The following is a 23,007-nucleotide window of genomic DNA, read 5'->3' on the forward strand; positions in this document are numbered from 1 at the left end:
CTGTGGTTCTCGAGGTGCATCCTCGGCTAAGTGGAGTCACTTGCGGAAGTGGCTTCACGCCCTTGATTCGCCTTCTGTGGAACCCGCCACAGAAGGGATGTGCACATTAAGGAACATGGGTTATCGCTCGGATTGATGAGCGGGGCTTAGGTGGGAATGGCTGCGGTCCCTCTCTGGCAGGACTGGACCTTCGGGCAGTCAGTGATGTGTGGTTGGTTGGAGGAGGTGGTGTGTATGTATTGATGTAATTGTGTTGTGTCTGCTTTTGTACTTGTTACCTCAGTTACTGACCTTGCGTGGTTTTGTTGTATTGTCTTTCTGTGTTGTATCTGCCGTGATCTACTATGGTGAGCAGTCAGTCTAAGCAGGTTGGTGTATGGATTATAGCTGGGTGCTTGGAGGGACGAGTCTATCACGAGTCATGGTAGAGACAGTTTTATCTAGTTGATAGTTATCACGAGTTGTATCTTTTATATCTGTTGTTTGTTTTAAATCACTTGTAATATTACATAATCGTTCTATTATCGACATTTGATTATTACTGACCTCGGGCAACCGAGATGGTAACCCCTTTATCTACTAGGGAAGGTCTTGTTAAGGCTCCTTGGTAGATGGGGGTGTTACATGTGCGTTGTGAGGCACGCCAGCCATATTGAATGTGCGTTGTGAGGCTCGCCAACCACATTGAATGTGCGTTGTGAGGCTCGCCAGCCATATTGAATGTCGAATGATTGACTATGGGAAATAGCCTGAAACATCGGGCTTATTTCAAGATATTATCTGGTAATGACTTCCAACCAGGTTGACGTTGATAGGTTCGGCTAGGGAGCAACAAACTCCAACTTGCTGGGGTCCTAAATGAACTCCGTGGGGATAAATCACTTAAGCAAGGCTCTCGGGAAAACCATTTAGGGAGAGCGTTGCGTCGGGATCATGAACGATGTCACGAAGATCTTTGAAAGACCTGTGTGACTTCCATTTGAAAATCGTCACTCGCTAGGGAGTTAGAAACTTCTCAGGACTCGTCGGGGATATAAATTGCTGCTCGTTGGGAGGTAGCGTATGCCATGTAATCGACCGGGTTAAAGCCCTTGGACTTGATGGGTCGGTGTTTGTTGGGAAGAACCCAGTACTCAGTTGGTGTACGTTTGTCTTCTCAAGATTATCTGCATGGTTAGTGACCACACAAATCCGCAGTCGCATAGACAAGCATGTAGCACGCAAGCGTATAAGCACATGAGCATGTAAGCAATTAGCACGTAATATCCCGCGTGAGGGGAGATAAGAGTTTTGAAAGTTGTGAAGCTTAATAATGAGTCTTGTTGCTCGTAAATCCGTGATTTGATAGATAGGAGACACGTGACGGTTGCGACATTGACTCACACGGACGCAAACTGACAGACTGACAAACAGACAGTCGTGAACGTGATACAAACTCGGTATCCTCACGACACGGGGATGACTCTAACAGACTTTGTACATGTAAGTGCAACTCCTAGCCAAGAAAGGGTGACAACGCGTATCGAATCCCTGGAGTAGAAGGTCCGCTCGGCTAGGGAACACGAATTGATTATCTTCTCCAGACATCCTCACCACTATTTGCTCGTTTGAGATCCTTCCCTGAGGCATGATGATTCGGAGAGCGGAACCAAGACATTGTTATTGTCCGAACCGAGCACTAGACTATGGGCGGTTTTATTTTGGACTGTAGTTGAGACTCAAAAGATGTTTGAGGATAAAGGACGGGTGGTGTCTTGAAAGAGAAGCCCCCAGAGTGAGAAGGTGGGAATTTGACAAAACAAGGAATGAGCGATGTCTTAAGGAAGAAGCCCCCACTAAAGAGTTATAAAATTAATTTTTGCAGCTGAGTGGGCTGCTTTTGAGGATTGATGTTAATGGTTGAATTGAAATGGGTGTGCGGTTGTGTCCTGGTTGGGGGACTGCCTACGTATTCGCTTGTTTGCGAAATCAAACCAGATCGTAGTTCTGAGTGCGTGTTGATAATTTATTTTGAGGTGTATGGTTGTGTCCTTGAAGGACTGCCTACGTATTCACGTGGTGTGAAATCAAATCAGATCGTAGTTCTGAGTGTGCGTGCATAAGCGAGTTGTTAAGACCTTAAAGTGTGAGGGTCGCGACGGTAAATTCCGTTTGGTGACTCGAAAAATTGATTTGAGAGAATCCCTCCTTGATCATGAATCGAAGAGGTGTAATTTGTGAAAATCTTCCTTATCATGTGAGCACACTAAAAAGTGGACCCTAAGGGTAGACTAGGTATGTCCCGTTCTCGGTAGCAAAGCTGAGGACTCCGTATCCGGGCCAGGGTTAAAATGGCTTCGACATTATGGAATGTGGAGCTTGGTAATGATAGGTTTGTTTGGCGGATAAAAATTCGGAGCTTAAGGTCACGACGGTAAATTCCGTTTGGTGACTCGAAGGTTGATTGGAGAGAAATCCCTCTTGATCATGAATCGAAGAGACATAGTTTATGAAAATGTTTCTTGTTACGTGAGCACACTAAAAAGTGGACTCTAAGAATGAAATGTTCATGTCCCGTTCCGAGGAGCAATGTTTTTGAAGACTCCGTGTATGGGTCAGGGTGAAAGTGGCTTCGGCATTATTGATTGTGGAGCCTGGTAATAATAGGTTTGTTTGACAGATGAAAATTCGGAGCTTGTATTTGTGGTGTTTAGGCCGATGGGTTACGACTTCTAAAGTGGTGCGTAATGGGGCCTGAGAACGAAATGGTTGGTAAACAATGTGGGATCAGAATCCCATGTCTGGACCTTAAAGGTTAAGGTGTGATATTACGAGCTTGAGGGGAATCCTCAGAAGCCTAGATAGTTCTCCCTATAACAATCTCTAGAAAGACTTAGGGGTGAAGCGATGTTGGATATGATCTTGAGGGGAATCCCCAGGATCCTAGATAGGTCTCCCTATAACAGTCTCCAGAAGGACTTAGGGGTGAAGCAGTGTTGGGTTTGTTGTTAGTTGACGAGTCTTGAGCTCTTGTTTTAGCTCTTTGACATCAGGTTTTGGTGTTTTTCTGTTTTGGTGTTTTGGGCTTATTGGTCTTAGGCTTTGGACATTGGTTCTGGACTTGGTGTTTTGGACTCACTGGTCCAGTATTTTGTGTGTTGGACTCATTTATCCTAGGTTTTTTGTTTGAAAAGTGACGGTTTTTAATTCCCTGGTTTGAGTCTTTGTGAAGATAACGAATTTGAATTTCGCTATTTCATTTTCTTGAAAAATGAAGGTTTTTAATTCCGTCATTTGAAATTGTGAGAAAATAACGAATTTTGAATTCCGCTATTTCATTTTCTTGAAAAATGACGGTTTTTAATACCGTCGTTTGAAATTTGTGAAAATAGCGAATTTGAATTTCGCTATTTCATTTTTTGTTTGAAAGGACGGTTTTATTTCCGTCGTTCGGAATTGTGAGAAAATAACGAATTTTGTATTCCGTTATTTCATTTTCTTGAAAAGTGACGGTTTTTAATTCCGTCATTTGAAATTGTGGGAAAATAACGAATTTGAATTTCGCTATTTCATTTTTCTTGTTTGAAAAGGACGGTTTTTAATTCCGTCGTATGAAATTGTGAGAAAATAAGGAATTTTGAATTACGTTATTTCATTTTCTTGAAAAGTGACGGTTTTTAATTCCGTCATTTGAAATTGTGGGAAAATAACGAATTTGAATTTCGCTATTTCATTTTTTGTTTGGGTTAGACTAACATTTTTGTTAGACGTTTGTTTGTGTTTTTTGGATTTCGGCCTTTTGAGAAGGGTTTCAATTTGGTTTTGTTTTGATTTTGGCTTGGGCCTACTGGTTCTTTGTTGTCCTTCGTTCGAGGAAGGTAAAGGTGCAGATGGGGATGTACCCGTTGGTGAGAGGTTGATACTTGGTGATGGGATGTTTTTGTGGGGAAATGGGCTTGCCTTCCGTCATTGATCATGAACAGGGAGATGTCCTGGCTTGTTATCTGGGTTCGTCGTAGAATCCCTTTGATAAAGGCTCGCTCTAAATTGGGTGCTAATGAAAGGTTTCTATTGCCAGACATGGAATAGGTAAAGAAAATGGACACAGAGTTTCGAGTCCTCTTCTTACTCGGTACGGAATGTCACTCGAGTGTACTCACATTGAATTGGAACATGTTGTTTGTTTTAAACCAATTCTTAAATCAATTATCGTTGTCAACGGGAAATGGTAAAGGGGGAGAACATATGATAGTTGGAAATCGTGTTTTTATTTAGTTAAATAAGAGGTTAGCACAGATTCGATTCGATGAATAAATGTGACTCATGGGGATAGCTCCCAGTTTGTCACTTAGGAATAAAAGGACAGACACTAGGATAGATATGAGAAAGCCTAAGACCCGGGCTCGGACTCGGACTCGGACTCAATCGTAGATACGGACTCCTAACCATCACTTTCCTCCTCGAAGGTCTCCTTCGCAGCATCCAGCGGCTTGAATGTCTGGCCTTGAGCATTGACCCACTTGAGCACTTCACTCTCGTTGTTTGGCACGATATGAGGACAATAGTCTATAAGACTTCCATCTCCTTGCAGAATGAGATGTTCATTAGGGTTGTTTTTATCACTTGGTTAGCATAGCGATGAAGCTATCAGTTCATGGTTGTCGATCATATCTTGAATAGCATGTTTCAGTTTAAAGCATGTTTCAGTATCATGACCTTTTCCTTGATGATATTGGCAATAGATACTGCCGTCCCAGAAACGGATTTTCCTGGATTCAGGCGGGTCCGAGTGGGCCCGATTGGTTGTAGCTTCCCTTCAGTCACAAGCTTTTGAAGGGCTGCGGCATAAGTTGTGTTGAGATTAGTGAATGTCCTTTGAGAACGTTCGACTTTGTTGTTTGATTTTAGACATTCAGGAGGATTGTCTTGACTGAGAGGTGCGGCTATGATTTTGCCAGCTTCAATCATATCTTGAATAACATGCTTAAGTTTGAAGCAGGCTTCGGTGTCATGGCCCTTGCCTTGATGGTATTGGCAATATGCATTTCTGTTCCAGAAACGAGTTCTTTTGTGTTCAGGTTTGTCCGGAGTCGGACCAATGGGTTGCAGCATTCCTTCTGAAGCAAGTATCTCCAAAGCGGTGTCGTATGCTATTCCCAGATCTGTGAAAATCCTTTGATGTTTTCCCAAGGTTCCAACATTGGTGTTTTTTGGGATGTTTTTGTGAGTTTTGTTTTTGTTTTTGTTAATCCTGGGACGAAGCAGGATTTGATCATTGCCAATGGGAAGTTTTTGGGATGTTGCTTGGTATTTTGGAAGGGATTTTGGTGAGGTCATTTAATTTTTTTTGTTGATGGGTTCATGGATGTGGGAACCATCGTACAATTCCTCATTTTCATCACTCATTAGTTGGTGAACGAAGGGTTGGTTTTCTCCTTGGTGGTTTGCTTTAGGTTCGTTTTTGGCATTACCAAACCTTATCTCCAAGTTAGCTACCCGAGTGTTCAAATAAATCATCGATTGAGAATATGTTGTTGATGGAGACGGAGAGCATTATTATAGCGCTTTGTATGCCATCCTCATCAATTGCATGAACTTTCTCATCGTCAGGAGAGATGAGATGAGAGTAGTCTAGGGAAGATTCCCGACTGTGTCCAGTAGGGTTTTATGGAGGGTTGTTTTTGTTGTTTGTTGAGGAAGGTAATGGTAATTCGCCCTTTTGGATCATATCAAGGATGGCGCCTGTTAGGGGAAGACACATTTCAGTGTCATGTCTACGACCTTGCTGATATTGACAAAACAATCTTCCGTCCCATCTACGTCCTCACTTGTTTTGTAGAGGGTCTGGAGTTGGACCAATCAGTTTGAGCTTTCCTTTGGAGATTAGCCTTTTCAAGGCTGCGGCATAAGGCATACCCCTCAAATCAGGAAAGGACCTATGAGGTCGTCTGGTTTTGTTTGGTGGAGCACCTAAGGAATTGGCTTCAGTGGTTTTGGCAGCCTTCCAACTAGGGTTGGTTTTGTCGTTGGCAAGTAGTCGGCTTTCAAGGAGCTTAACCCTTTGCTCAATATTGGATGAGGGAAAATTTCCGGTTACCATTTTGTCCTCAACTTGGGAGATACGAGTGCTCAAGTTTTCCACGGTAGCCAAGAGTCGAAGGACCATGTTGTTGGCTTCGGCGGAAGTCATGGCGGATGCAGATTGATCGGCTTCTTGAGTTTCTGGTTGGCGATCGATGGCACCCATGGGGTTCCTATTTGACATAACGATAGGCGTTATAACTTGTCTTGGCAAGGTATTGCACAAACAAAGGCAAGTGCGACACATATGTATAAAAGGCAGTTACGTCGTGAAGACGCGACAGTGTGACTAGGTTATGAGTTTATTAAAGACCGTGAATGACCTCTTGTATTTGAACTCTTAGTGCATGACTTTGAACTTAGACTCGAGTGTCAACTTTGGCATAGTGATGCCTAGACAGACGACTTCTGACTTAGTTTGGAGGTTTGTCGATGGAGTGACGCTGTTGGACGAGACATGTACACAAACTTGACCTTTGACCCGTAATGTGGGGGAAAGACGGGTTTAATACATGAGAGGTTTTAACTCTGCTAACGCCATTGAAGATGTCTCGACAATTAGGCGACACGACCTAGACTAGAAGGTAGGTACTAACTTCGGCGGAAACTCGACTTTATGTAATACCCCGTATTTTTTATATAATAAATTAAATGGATATTATTATATATTAATTATTATACATTTATATTACTAATTATGTCGGGATAATAGTTGAGTCGATAATTACATTAAGCTATCGTAAGTTATTTGAGACGGGTTTATACGGAATTCGAAATGCGAGCTAACCCATTTACCCTCGACCCATTTGATGTTCAGCCCAATTAAACCCTAAGCCCATTAACCCTAACCCTAACCCTAATTATAACCTAAACACTAGCCAAACCCTTCCCTCAACCCGCCTCCCTCACGCCTCCCTCTTTCATCAGCCCAAATCTCAACCCTCACGCATAGAGAGAGAGAGAGAGTGAGCTGGGTTGTTGTCAGTGCAGCAAGGAAGAGATAGGGGCGGTTGTCGACGTTCATAGGCGGCTATGGTGGCGGTGGTGGTGACGGAAAGGTAAGCATACAACCTCTGTCCTCTGTTTTTCGCTTTTGATGTCGGCTTTTTGGTGGTTGTTTCGTGTCTTAGGGAGGTGAGGCTAGTGGTTGTTGATGGGGTAAGGGAAATGGGTGGTTAGTGACGAGTGTTGTGGTGGTGGTTAGGGTGGTTTTGGGTGGTGATAGTGGTTGTGAAAGGCGGCATTGACAGGGGGTAGCAAACGGGTTTTAGATGCGGTTTTCAGGGGAGTTTGAGACGGGTAGGTTTTGGGTGGCACCACCGTGGACTAGGGGGAGGTCGAAACGGTGGTGCTATGGTGTCTGTGTGCGTGGGTTGGCGGCGAGAAGAATGGTGGTGATAGGGTGGTGTACTGTTGTTAACAGTGGCGGCTATGGGGTTGCAAAGGTGGGCTGTTGTGGCGGCGAGTTGCGGACGGGGGTGTTGGTGGTGGTGGTTCTGACCACCGGCGTGGGTCGACCACAGTCGTGGTGGTTGGAGGTGACCAGGCCAGACCTGGTGTCAGGCCTGGTGGTCGGCGGTGAGGGCTGGTGGTTGTTGGAGGGAGTTGTGTCGGGTTGAAGGGGGTGCGGTTAGGGAGTCGGGTTGTTTAAGTCGTTCGTTTGATTCGGGTTTTCCTTAAATCGTTTAATTCATTAAATTAGTTATTAATTTAATTTCCGAGCCATTTAAATTAATTATTTATTTTAACTCCCGAGTTATTCAAAATGTTTAAAGACGGTTTTGTGTCGGGATTGTTAGAGTTATTCAAATACTTGATTCGTTTCATCGTATAATTCGTTTAATTCTCTAATTATCGTTTTGGTCTAAGTTAAGGTTACTTAAAATAAAATAATAATTAATTAATTAAAGACGGGTTTTTGAGTTGGGTTTGTTAAAAGAGGAAAGTTACTATATCGGGAAAGTTTCCATTTTGGGAGATTTCTATATTTAGTAGTTAGTAATTATAAATATTATAATTGTTTTAGGTGACGAATTCGTGAAGGATCAGTTATCAAATTCATTGCTTTATTTTCGGGACTGCTTAAACTGCTTAATTGGAATTGCTGGCACTTTGAGGTAGGGAAATACACTTGACCTATTATCGTTGTTGTTGAATTGTGTTAACTTGATTCGTGGTTGTTGAGTTACGTTATGATTCATATACGGGAAGGTGATTGACTGAATTGATCGTGTTGAGTTTGTTATCACAACATTCGGTAGCTGGCATGATTTCATTCATTAATATATATATTGTGTTGCATTAAATTTCTGTTGAGCATTTCATATGCATTGGAGTTGGAGGATGGTGTAGGAGTGACGATGTTGAGATATGATGTGAGTTGTGATAAGGCCCAGGGGCGGGTTCTCGAGACTTGCCCTGGTGTCCTCACCGCGAAATGGCGGATCGGCTACGGTCGATATATATAGTCTACCGGGGATCGGTATGGCTGGGTTGTCCGGGGTATGAGATATGAGATATGAGTTGAGATGGAGATGGAGGTGACGGAGTAGCATGCATATCATATTTTATTGTTTCATTGTTTTCCCTACTCAGCTTCGCGGCTGACCCTGTGTATTCGTGTACGCCTGTGATGATCCAATTATTGGGGAGCAGATTGACAGGTATTTCAGAGACTGATGGGAGCTGGCCGGGAAGAGAGCTTGGATGACTGACTTAGTGCCTAGCCCACCTTAGTGTTATTAGTAGTTTTATCAGACTTTATCTTTTGGTCATATTTTTGGAGGCTTTGTTTTAATTCCAGTTGTAACCTCACTATAAACATTTTAATAAAGTACTGTATTTCTTTCCTTTGTTATCTACTGCCTCGGGTTTCCGAGATGGTAACACCGTCATTTATCTGAGGAGTCCTAGTTCAGGCCCTTAAATAAATGGGGGTGTTACAAAGTGGTATCAGAGCGAAACGATCCTCAGGCCTAAACCAATGAGCCCAATGAACATAGGATGTGTCTAATTAAAATGAACCCCGGGATAGAACTGTTAGGAGCACACTAAGGTAAGGTATGAGTTAGGGGCCCCCTCACACCGAACCAGCGGCCCTCTCAGTTTGACCCGGAAACCCTGAGTGTATATGAGAGAAAGGGTAGAAGAGTTGCTTGAGGTTGAGCATGAAATTCATATATCGTTGCCTAAGTGTTAATTGATTGATACATTGATTATTGCAGGACAACGCTACGGTAAGTAATTTGAATGAATGATGTGTTGATAGCACTACTATGACTAAGTAATATGCGGTTATGTGATCCCAAAGCCATGCTAGTATAGTATTGTGATAGTAATTAGAAACACTATTGAATTGCATGTTTTTAGTCATAGCAATCATGATTAGACGTAAGGAGTAGATCGAGATGCGAACTGATTCTATGGGGTAGATGTTACGAATTACACAGTGCGAGATTTCAGTTAGAATGGGTTAGTATCGATAGTATAGTTGTAAGAATTGGGGCATAAGGAATGAAAGACTTAGTGCTGAAACTCGTTTTGTTTGATGTTACTCTCTAATTGAACTTACTGCCATTTCTTTTCTGTTTATTGCCTACGGATGAGAATTTTGTGAAAGATAGCCTTGGGAGTTAGTGTTCGTTTGGCGTTGGTTTCATGTTTATAGGATATACGGATTAGGAGTAATAAATATTTTAGTGAGCTGTGGTTAGGAAGTTCCTGTGCAGTGATGTTTTGACCAACGATTTTGTAAAAATCCTCATTTAAATTGTATTAATAATTTTCGCATAATTCCAACTCCATCGATCATAAAATTCGCATATGTTTTCAAATTGATAAGCCACGAAAAATCTTGATGTCTCTATATTAAATAATAAGTTTTACAAACTGACCCAAGTTTCAGACCAATTGCTGTCACATACTTGTTTGGACCAACCGAGTTGTAAAATTCTTTAAAAATGGAATTCTTATGCTTTAGACCTAATTATTTTTCCCCTGTGTTTTTAACTCTCCGTGTGTTATAAAAATAATATGAATCAAGTTTTAATCGAACGGTTATTTATTCGTGATCTTTGAAAGTTACAACGTGAATCAAAACATTTAAAGTGTGCGTTCTATGTTGAATTTTCATACAATTGTTTGGTTAATTCATGAGCTTTAGTAATGAGAATTTATAATGTTTCATATGGCGATAGTAGCACGCATGTTCAGTAATTATGTATCTTAACAAGTGACAAAAATTTAAAACTTAGTTGATAACATGGTTGGCATGATAGTATGAGTAAAATTGGATATCTTAATTTGATTTTAATCGAGGGTGAAATATTTTATATGAGTCCAGTTGTTTGCATATTTTATATACGTTTGGCATGTTGGAATATCTTTGGTGTGTTCATCATATTTGCATAGTGGTCGGATATATATAAATATAAAACTATATTGTCATAACTTGGTAAAAATTGATGGTATTAAAAGTAATTTGATTGTTCTAATATACTCGCATGAAACTTATAATAGTTATGTTTAAAAGTTTACACATGGATGGTAGTAATGATTGTGTCTAAATGTTCACACATGTAGGATGCATCTGAGTTCTAATGTCTTTCATATGAGTTGTGTGCCATAGTTATATTTATTACCTTCATCGCATTAGATTATTTCAGTTGGACCTAAACCTATAACATGATAATAAACCGTGTTGTTATTCATTATTGAATATGTTCGTTATTATATTGTCATAAAATGCTAAAATGATTTTTGCAATTTCAGCACGACATTTGACATATCTATATTCTCGAGTCGTTACTATCCATTATATTTTTAATAAAGATTGTTTATGATAATTATATTAGCAATTATAATGGAATAACCCTTTGAGGATTCACATGATATGCGTTGGTTTAAATGATAGTCGTTATAGTTACGTTTAATTGAGCCGTGAATATAACTGAGTAAAGAAGTGCAACTAAAATCCTGATGATTGAGGTAATACTCGTGCATTAATAAAGATAGAACTGAAATGAAGAAGATGAACCTGTAAACTACAATATATGAGTCGACACCTAAGCTCGTTTTGTTTGAGGGAATTGAATTAAGTTTATCTGATTCGAGTTTCGTAGTAAGCTGTAAATGAATTCTATGGACGACTCTGTTATAAGATTTATGTTAGGAAAGTTATTTACCGTACAGGATGAAAGTAAAAGTTTTGAAAATGAAGTTAAATTTTGTCGTGTGAGTATATAAATTCGAATGAGTTTTCCACCCGATTATCTCGGTTGTATGGGTCCATGATAATTGCTAGTCTGGAGGAATGAAACTAGAACGGAGTCATAAGTAGCGGGATAATTTAGTCATGTTGTTTGTTCATATAGCGAATTGGTGGGTGTGGGTAATTACGAATGTCCAAACGGGAAATGTAATGTGGTGATTTAAATGAGTTATGTGTTAACACGGTATGTTGATATTAGCATGATATGCAAGGGATAATTGTAAAATAGGTGTAATTAAATACATTTAATCTTTTATGTCAGGATGTTGGGTGCGGTCAAAATATATTTAAAACCAAGAACGAAATTTGATGTATGATAGTCTTGCATGTTAACTTTCCAATATCGCTGTTTACTCGCTTGTTTGACTCGACCAATAAGTTTGTAAAATTTGCCAATCAAAGTGCATTCGTCATTCGTGAATAAATCCCAAAACCCTTTGATATGAGGATTAAAAATATTTCTAAGATGATAAGTATCTTTAAACTGGTTGTCTTCATTTTATTTGGTGATTCTGTGTCTTGATCTAAATTTGTACAAGTATGTAAAGGAAAGCCGATCGGACCTATTAGGTTATAAATTTTCATAAATCGATTTATTAAGTTTTGACCCTAATTCCTTTCTTATGTTGAGTGATCCCCTATGTTTCTAAGGTATGAGATTACAATGATTGGTGAAATGAATAATTACTAATGATTTTACTGGTAACGGTAGTTTCCTTGAGAGAGCTTGTATATTGATTGTCTTTGGTAAGGATTAGTTAACTTGAGCGCGAGTTGTGAATCTTCTAACCTCTTTCAGTTGTTAGCGGTAGTTGAGAACTTGTGTCATAATAATGAAGGTTACGAGGACGTAACCATGTTTTTAGTTGGGTAGGATTGTAAAATCTTAACGCTTAATTTGCACTTGGTTGTAGATTGCGTTTTGACCGAGTTGATGTTTATTTGTGAGGTTACCTATGCAAATAAATCCTATATGTTTTGTTCCTACTTCTGTAGTTGGTTGATGTGTAAAAATAGAGTGTAGTTAAACTACTGGTAATGAGTTATGAGTTAGCCTATGCGCTGAGTTATGTTTACGGGAGTTATGTTTACGGTCCAGTGCGACCATGGTTAATGAGTTTATGTTGAGTTTGAGATCGGAATTTAGATGGAAGATGACGGTGTTCTCAGGTGATTATTTAGTGTTATACAGTTGTGTTCTCAGGTAGTTATTAGTCGTAGTTAATTGGGTTAAGTAAAGACGAGTTAAACTTCGGGACGAAGTTTATTTTTAGGAGGGCAGAATGTAACATTCCGTATTTGTTATGTTTAATTGATGTGTCAAAAGTGTGTGTTAACCGTGTTAGAAATACGTGATGTCCGTAGGTACGATATACAATATCCTTTTGAGGTTTGAGTATGGGAGCGAACTTCGGGACGAAGTTCATTTTAAGGGGGGAAGACTGTAATACCCCGTATTTTTTATATAATAAATTAAATGGATATTATTATATATTAATTATTATACATTTATATTACTAATTATGTCGGGATAATAGTTGAGTCGATAATTACATTAAGCTATCGTAAGTTATTTGAGACGGGTTTATACGGAATTCGAAATGCGAGCTAACCCATTTACCCTCGACCCATTTGATGTTCAGCCCAATTAAACCCTAAGCCCATTAACCCTAACCCTAACCCTAATTATAACCTAAACACTAGCCAAACCCTTCCCTCAACCCGCCTCCCTCACGCCTCCCTCTTTCATTAGCCCAAATCTCAACCCTCACGCAGAGAGAGAGAGAGAGAGAGAGAGTGAGCTGGGTTGTTGTCAGTGCAGCAAGGAAGAGATAGGGGCGGTTGTCGACGTTCATAGGCGGCTATGGTGGCGGTGGTGGTGACGAAAAGGTAAGCATACAACCTCTGTCCTCTGTTTTTCGCTTTTGATGTCGGGTTTTTGGTGGTTGTTTCGTGTCTTAGGGAGGTGAGGCTAGTGGTTGTTGACGGGGTAAGGGAAATGGGTGGTTAGTGACGAGTGTTGTGGTGGTGGTTAGGGTGGTTTTGGGTGGTGATAGTGGTTGTGAAAGGCGGCATTGACAGGGGGTAGCAAACGGGTTTTAGATGCGGTTTTCAGGGGAGTTTGAGACGGGTAGGTTTTGGGTGGCACCACCGTGGACTAGGGGGAGGTCGAAACGGTGGTGCTATGGTGTTTGTGTGCGTGGGTTGGCGGCGAGAAGAATGGTGGTGATAGGGTGGTGTACTGTTGTTAACAGTGGCGGCTATGGGGTTGCAAAGGTGGGCTGTTGTGGCGGCAGAGTTGTTGCGGCAGGGGGTGTTGGTGGTGGTGGTTCCGACCACCGGCGTGGTCGACCACGTCGTGGTGGTTGGAGGTGACCAGGCCAGACCTGGTGTCAGGCCTGGTGGTCGGCGGTGAGGGCTGGTGGTTGTTGGAGGGAGTTGTGTCGGGTTGAAGGGGGTGCGGTTAGGGAGTCGGGTTGTTTAAGTCGTTCGTTTGATTCGGGTTTTCCTTAAATCGTTTAATTCATTAAATTAGTTATTAATTTAATTTCCGAGCCATTTAAATTAATTATTTATTTTAACTCCCGAGTTATTCAAAATGTTTAAAGACGGTTTTGAGTCGGGATTGTTAGAGTTATTCAAATACTTGATTCGTTTCATCGTATAATTCGTTTAATTCTCTAATTATCGTTTTGGTCTAAGTTCCGGGTTACTTAAAATAAAATAATAATTAATTAATTAAAGACGGGTTTTTGAGTTGGGTTTGTTAAAAGAGGAAAGTTACTATATCGGGAAAGTTTCCATTTTGGGAGATTTCTATATTTAGTAGTTAGTAATTATAAATATTATAATTGTTTTAGGTGACGAATTAAGTGAAGGATCAGTTATCAAATTCATTGCTTTATTTTCGGACTCGCTTAAACCGCTTAATTGGAATTGCTTTGCACTTTGAGGTAGGGAAATACACTTGACCTATTATCGTTGTTGTTGAATTGTGTTGACTTGATTCGTGGTTGTTGAGTTACGTTATGATTCATATACGGGAAGGTGATTGATCAATTGATCGTGTTGAGTTTGTTATCACAACATTCGGTAGGTGGCATGATTTCATTCATTAATATATATATTGTGTTGCATTAAATTTACATTGAGCATTTCATATGCATTGGAGTTGGAGGATGGTGTAGGAGTGACGATGTTGAGATATGATGTGAGTTGTGATAAGGCCCAGGCGGGTTCTCGCAGACTTGCCCTGGTGTCCTCAACAAGGCGAGGGCGGATCGGCTACGGTCGATATATATAGTCTACCGGGGATCGGTATGGCTGGGTTGTCCGGGGTATGAGATATGAGATATGAGTTGAGATGGAGATGGAGGTGACGGAGTAGCATGCATATCATATTTTATTGTTTCATTGTTTTCCCTACTCGGCCTTCGGGTGACCACCGTGTATTCGTGTACGCCCGTGATGATCCAATTATTGGGAGCAGATTGACAGTATTTCGAGACCGATGGGAGCTGGCCGGGAAGAGAGCTTGGATGACCGACTTAGTGCCTAGCCCACCTTAGTCTTATTAGTAGTTTTATCAGACTTTATCTTTTGGTCATATTTTTGGAGGCTTTGTTTTAATTCCGTTGTAACCTCACTATAAACATTTTAATAAAAATCTTGTATTTCTTTCCTTTGTTATCTACTTGCCTCGGGTTTCGAGATGGTAACACCGTCATTTATCCGAGGAGTCCTAGTTCGGGCCCTTAAATAAATGGGGTGTTACAAAGTGGTATCGTAGCGAAACGATCCTCGAGCCTAAACCAATGAGCCCAATGAACATAGGATGTGTCTAATTAAAATGAACCCCAGGATAGAACTGTTAGGAGCACACTAAGGTAAGGTATGAGTTAGGGGCCCCCTCACACCGAACTGCCCCTCTCGGTTTGACCCGGAAACCCTGAGTGTATATGAGAGAAAGGGTAGAAGAGTTGCTTGAGGTTGAGCATGAAATTCATATATCGTTGCCTAAGTGTTAATTGATTGATACATTGATTATTGCAGGACAACGCTACGGTAAGTAATTTGAATGAATGATGTGTTGATAGCACTACTATGACTAAGTAATATGCGGTTATGTGATCCCAAAGCCATGCTAGTATAGTATTGTGATAGTAATTAGAAACACTATTGAATTGCATGTTTTTAGTCATAGCAATCATGATTAGACGTAAGGAGTAGATCGAGATGCGAACTGATTCTATGGGGTAGATGTTACGAAGTACACAGTGCGAGATTTCAGTTAGAATGGGTTAGTATCGATAGTATAGTTGTAAGAATTGGGGCATAAGGAATGAAAGACTTAGTGCTGAAACTCGTTTTGTTTGATGTTACTCTCTAATTGAACTTACTGCCATTTCTTTTCTGTTTATTGCCTACGGATGAGAATTTTGTGAAAGATAGCCTTGGGAGTTAGTGTTCGTTTGGCGTTGGTTTCATGCTTATAGGATATACGGATTAGGAGTAATAAATATTTTAGTGAGCTGTGGTTAGGAAGTTCCTGTGCAGTGATGTTTTGACCAACGATTTTGTAAAAATCCTCATTTAAATTGTATTAATAATTTTCGCATAATTTCAACTCCATCGATCATAAAATTCGCATATGTTTTCAAATTGATAAGCCACGAAAAATCTTGATGTCTCTATATTAAATAATAAGTTTTACAAACCGACCCAAGTTTCGATCAATTCTTTGTCACATACTTGTTTGGACCAACTGAGTTGTAAAATTCTTTAAAAATGGAGTTCTTATGCTTTAGACCTAATTATTTTTCCCTGTGTTTTTAACTCTCCGTGTGTTATAAAAATAATATGAATCAAGTTTTAATCGAACGGTTATTTATTCGTGATCTTTGAAAGTTACAACGTGAATCAAAACATTTAAAGTGTGCGTTCTATGTTGAATTTTCATACAATTGTTTGGTTAATTCATGAGCTTTAGTAATGAGAATTTATAATGTTTCATATGGCGATAGTAGCACGCATGTTCCGTAATTATGTATCTTAACAAGTGACAAAAATTTAAAACTTAGTTGATAACATGGTTGGCATGATAGTATGAGTAAAATTGGATATCTTAATTTGATTTTAATCGAGGGTGAAATATTTTATATGAGTCCAGTTGTTTGCATATTTTATATACGTTTGGCATGTTGGAATATCTTTGGTGTGTTCATCATATTTGCATAGTGGTCGGATATATATAAATATAAAACTATATTGTCATAACTTGGTAAAAATTGATGGTATTAAAAGTAATTTGATTGTTCTAATATACTCGCATGAAACTTATAATAGTTATGTTTAAAAGTTTACACATGGATGGTAGTAATGATTGTGTCTAAATGTTCACACATGTAGGATGCATCCGAGTTCTAATGTCTTTCATATGAGTTGTGTGCCATAGTTATATTTATTACCTTCATCGCATTAGATTATTTCAGTTGGACCTAAACCTATAACATGATAATAAACCGTGTTGTTATTCATTATTGAATATGTTCGTTATTATATTGTCATAAAATGCTAAAATGATTTTTGCAATTTCAGCACGACATTTGACATATCTATATTCTCGAGTCGTTACTATCCATTATATTTTTAATAAAGATTGTTTATGATAATTATATTAGCAATTATAATGGAATAACCCTTTGAGGATTCACATGATATGCGTTGGTTTAAATGATAGTCGTTATAGTTACGTTTAATTGAGCCGTGAATATAACTGAGTAAAGAAGTGCAACTAAAATCCTGATGATTGAGGTAATACTCGTGCATTAATAAAGATAGAACTGAAATGAATAAGATGAACCTGTAAACTACAATATATGAGTCGACACCTAAGCTCGTTTTGTTTGAGGGAATTGAATTAAGTTTATCGATTCGAGTTTAAGTAGTAAGTCGTAAATGAATTCTATGGACGACTCATTTATAAGATTTATGTTAGGAAAGTTATTTACCGTACAGGATGAAAGTAAAAGTTTTGAAAATGAAGTTAAATTTTGTCGTGTGAGTATAAATTCGAATGAGTTTTCCGGCCGATGTCCGTTGTATGGGTCCATGATAATTGCTAGTCTGGAGGAATGAAACTAGAACGGAGTCATAAGTAGCGGGATAATTTAGTCATGTTGTTTGTTCATATAGCGAATTGGTGGGTGTGGGTAATTACGAATGTCCAAACGGGAAATGTAATGTGGTGATTTAAATGAGTTATGTGTTAACACGGTATGTTGATATTAGCATGATATGCAAGGGATAATTGTAAAATAGGTGTAATTAAATACATTTAATCTTTTATGTCAGGATGTTGGGTGCGGTCAAAATATATTTAAAACCAAGAACGAAATTTGATGTATGATAGTCTTGCATGTTAACTTTCCAATATCGCTGTTTACTCGCTTGTTTGACTCGACCAATAAGTTTGTAAAATTTGCCAATCAAAGTGCATTCGTCATTCGTGAATAAATCCCAAAACCCTTTGATATGAGGATTAAAAATATTTCTAAGATGATAAGTCTTTAAACTGGTTGTCTTCATTTTATTTGGTGATTCTGTGTCTTGATCTAAATTTGTACAAGTATGTAAAGGAAAGCCAGACTGGACCTATTAGGTTATAAATTTTCATAAATCGATTTATTAAGTTTTGACCCTAATTCCTTTCTTATGTTGAGTGATCCCCTATGTTTCTAAGGTATGAGATTACAATGATTGGTGAAATGAATAATTACTAATGATTTTACTGGTAACGGTAGTTTCCTTGAGAGAGCTTGTATATTGATTGTCTTTGGTAAGGATTAGTTAACTTGAGCGCGAGTTGTGAATCTTCTAACCTCTTTCAGTTGTTAGCGGTAGTTGAGAACTTGTGTCATAATAATGAAGGTTACGAGGACGTAACCATGTTTTTAGTTGGGTAGGATTGTAAAATCTTAACGCTTAATTTGCACTTGGTTGTAGATTGCAGTTTTGACCGAGTTGATGTTTATTTGTGAGGTTACCTATGCAAATAAATCCTATATGTTTTGTTCCTACTTCGTAGTTGGTTGATGTGTAAAAGAGAGTGTAGTTAAACTACTGGTAATGAGTTATGAGTTAGCCTATGCGCTGAGTTATGTTTACGGGAGTTATGTTTACGGTCCAGTGCGACCATGGCTAATGAGTTTATGTTGAGTTTGAGATCGGAATTTAGATGGAAGATGACGGTGTTCTCAGGTGATTATTTAGTGTTATACAGTTGTGTTCTCAGGTAGTTATTAGTCGTAGTTAATTGGGTTAAGTAAAGATTTGAGTTAAACTTCGGGACGAAGTTTATTTTTAGGAGGGCGTAATGTAACATTCCGTATTTGTTATGTTTAATTGATGTGTCAAAAGTGTGTGTTAACCGTGTTAGAAATACGTGATGTCCGTAGGTACGATATACAATACCCTTTTGAGGTTTGAGTATGGGAGCGAACTTCGGGACGAAGTTCATTTTAAGGGGGGAAGACTGTAATACCCCGTATTTTTTATATAATAAATTAAATGGATATTATTATATATTAATTATTATACATTTATATTACTAATTATGTCGGGATAATAGTTGAGTCGATAATTACATTAAGCTATCGTAAGTTATTTGAGACGGGTTTATACGGAATTCGAAATGCGAGCTAACCCATTTACCCTCGACCCATTTGATGTTCAGCCCAATTAAACCCTAAGCCCATTAACCCTAACCCTAACCCTAATTATAACCTAAACACTAGCCAAACCCTTCCCTCAACCCGCCTCCCTCACGCCTCCCTCTTTCATCAGCCCAAATCTCAACCCTCAAGTAGAGAGAGAGAGAGAGAGAGAGAGAGAGAGAGAGAGAGAGCTGGGTTGTTGTCAGTGCAGCAAGGAAGAGATAGGGGCGGTTGTCGACGTTCATAGGCGGCTATGGTGGCGGTGGTGGTGACGGAAAGGTAAGCATACAACCTCTGTCCTCTGTTTTTCGCTTTTGATGTCGGCTTTTTGGTGGTTGTTTCGTGTCTTAGGGAGGTGAGGCTAGTGGTTGTTGACGGGGTAAGGGAAATGGGTGGTTAGTGACGAGTGTTGTGGTGGTGGTTAGGGTGGTTTTGGGTGGTGATAGTGGTTGTGAAAGGCGGCATTGACGGGGGTAGCAAACGGGTTTTAGATGCGGTTTTTCGGGGAGTTTGAGACGGGTAGGTTTTGGGTGGCACCACCGTGGACTAGGGGGAGGTCGAAACGGTGGTGCTATGGTGTCTGTGTGCGTGGGTTGGCGGCGAGAAGAATGGTGGTGATAGGGTGGTGTACTGTTGTTAACAGTGGCGGCTATGGGGTTGCAAAGGTGGGTCATTGTTGGCGGCGAGTTGCGGACGGGGGTGTTGGTGGTGGTGGTTCGACCACCGGCGTGGGTCGACCACGATCGTGGTGGTTGGAGGTGACCGAGCCGGACCAGTGTCAGGCCTGGTGGTCGGCGGTGAGGGCTGGTGGTTGTTGGAGGGAGTTGTGTCGGGTTGAAGGGGGTGCGGTTAGGGAGTCGGGTTGTTTAAGTCGTTCGTTTGATTCGGGTTTTCCTTAAATCGTTTAATTCATTAAATTAGTTATTAATTTAATTTCCGAGCCATTTAAATTAATTATTTATTTTAACTCCCGAGTTATTCAAAATGTTTAAAGACGGTTTTGAGTCGGGATTGTTAGAGTTATTCAAATACTTGATTCGTTTCATCGTATAATTCGTTTAATTCTCTAATTATCGTTTTGGTCTAAGTTAAGGTTACTTAAAATAAAATAATAATTAATTAATTAAAGACGGGTTTTTGAGTTGGGTTTGTTAAAAGAGGAAAGTTACTATATCGGGAAAGTTTCCATTTTGGGAGATTTCCATATTTAGTAGTTAGTAATTATAAATATTATAATTGTTTTAGGTGACGAATTAAATGAAGGATCGGTTATCAAATTCATTGCTTTATTTTCGGGACTGCTTAAACTGCTTAATTGGAATTGCTGGCACTTTGAGGTAGGGAAATACACTTGACCTATTATCGTTGTTGTTGAATTGTGTTGACTTGATTCGTGGTTGTTGAGTTACGTTATGATTCATATACGGGAAGGTGATTGACTGAATTGATCGTGTTGAGTTTGTTATCACAACATTCGGTAGCTGGCATGATTTCATTCATTAATATATATATTGTGTTGCATTAAATTTCTGTTGAGCATTTCATATGCATTGGAGTTGGAGGATGGTGTAGGAGTGACGATGTTGGGATATGATGTGAGTTGTGATAAGGCCCGGGCGGGTTCTCGGGACTTGCCCTGGTGTCCTCAAATGCGAGTGCGGATCGGCTACGGTCGATATATATAGTCTACCGGGGATCGGTATGGCTGGGTTGTCCGGGGTATGAGATATGAGATATGAGTTGAGATGGAGATGGAGGTGACGGAGTAGCATGCATATCATATTTTATTGTTTCATTGTTTTCCCTACTCAGCTTCACGGTGACCACGTGTGTATTCGTGTACGCTGTGATGATCCAATTATTGGGAGCAGATTGACAGGTATTTCGTAGATGGGGGAGCTGGCGGGAAGAGAGCTTGGATGACCGACTTAGTGCCTAGCCCACCTTAGTCTTATTAGTAGTTTTATCAGACTTTATCTTTTGGTCATATTTTTGGAGGCTTTGTTTTAATTCCAGTTGTAACCTCACTATAAACATTTTAATAAAGTACTGTGTTTCTTTCCTTTGTTATCTACTGCCTCGGGTTTCCGAGATGGTAACACCGTCATTTATCTGAGGAGTCCTAGTTCAGGCCCTTAAATAAATGGGGGTGTTACACTTTATCTAGACGACTTGACTCGACTCGAGTCTGAATCGGAATGGTGGACCGATATGTTCGATGTCATTATTTAAAAAGGATTTTCGAAACTAGAAATTTTCAAAAAAACGAGATTTGTTTGAGGTTGTCTTTCGAAAAAGGTTGAGTTCATTTTCAGAAGACGGGTTTGAAATAATCGGGGGTTGAAACGGCTTAGAAAATAGTACGTGGTTTTCAAAGACGGGTTTCTAAATTCTGAATCACGGATTTGAAAATCGAGAATTGAAGAATTTGGAATCGTCATCACAATGGCCATGAAAACGGTTAAATTTGTTTCCAAAGAATTTGAAATTGGGTTGAAAATTTGAAAACGGTTAAATTTATTTTCAAAGATTTTGAAATTGTAATTGAAATTTGAAAACGGTTAAATTTGTTTTCGAATGATTGAGTTTTGATTTGAAATCTGAAAACGGTTAAATTGGTTTTCAAAGACTTGATTTTGAATTGAAATTTGAAAACGGTTAAATTTATTTTCAAATGGTTTGAAATTGGATTTGAAATCTGAAAACGGTTAAAATTGTTTTCAAAGATTTGATTTTTAATTGAAATTTGAAAACGGTTAAATTTGTTTTAAAAGATTTGATTTTGAATTGAAATTTGAAAACGGTTTAAATTGTTTTCAATGATTTGAAATTTGAAATTATGAGGATTGAATTCGTCATTACGATTACGACGGGTTAGAAAACCGTTTTAACCTTTGAAAGACGGTATGCAAATCGAAAAGTGTGAGAATTGAAAACGTCATTACGATGGCTTAGAAAAGCCAAATTTGATCACATACCTAGACGGGAATGAGTTTTCTAATCCGACTAACCTAGACCAATTGAAATGGTACTATCCTTAGAATAGAATAAAACGCACCTCGCGTGACACACGTGCCGCTCTTGTGACACGAAATAAAAACGGCCCCTGGCCCGCTAAAAAGCTTATGACATTTCGCTCTTGCGTTTTGAAATTTTGACATCCTCATATCATCAAATAAATTGAATTGCATTTCCTTAGGAGTAAGTAAAGCACACGCTTATTTTTTTTCTAAGTTCATTACAAGCTCTTCTTCGAATATTTATTCTTTTAAATTTTTTCGAACTACGTATAGGGTTTGATTTCATTTTTTTCTAATGAATACATAGGCAATCCTTTACATGATACAATCCGTCATTTCAAGATGTAAATAGAAGGACATTTGCATGTTGCATTTGAAATTCGACAAGAATAAATAAAGAAAATTTATAAAAGTTTCTTAACTAATAAATCATTTATTTATTACTCCTTAAATAATAGTAATACGTCAAATACATATAAATTAAAAATGCTGAAAATTAAAATGCTAGGCTAGGATTCTAAAAGCCCCACCATTTATTACAACTCAAATAATAAATAATACTATTAAAAATGACTAAGGCTACTCTTTCATTTTCCCCTTGCCTTTGTCGCCTTTGTCACATTTCTTGTCTCGACCACGAGCGGGACGCTCTTGTGTTATTTCCGACCTAATCACTAGCGGTCGTTCTCGCGGTCTAGCTTCCCATTTCGATCCACCACCACCATCTTCTCGGCAGGAGCATTCTTTGGTTTCTTCGACGGACGGACGACCCGATATCCGGCCTCTTCTTCCTCCTCAGTTAAGTACTTTTGGTTCTCCTTCGCCACTTCACGGATCTTATAGTCTACAGGCTCGTGCTTCCTTAGCTTTTCATTGTCCTCGGGAGTGCTAGCTTTCCTCCACTGCAGATATGAGTCAGATACCCATAACGGGCCAACCGAAA

This window comes from Silene latifolia, chromosome 6, assembly GCF_048544455.1.
Source record: "Silene latifolia isolate original U9 population chromosome 6, ASM4854445v1, whole genome shotgun sequence".
In the NCBI taxonomy this organism is placed as follows: Eukaryota; Viridiplantae; Streptophyta; class Magnoliopsida; order Caryophyllales; family Caryophyllaceae; genus Silene; species Silene latifolia.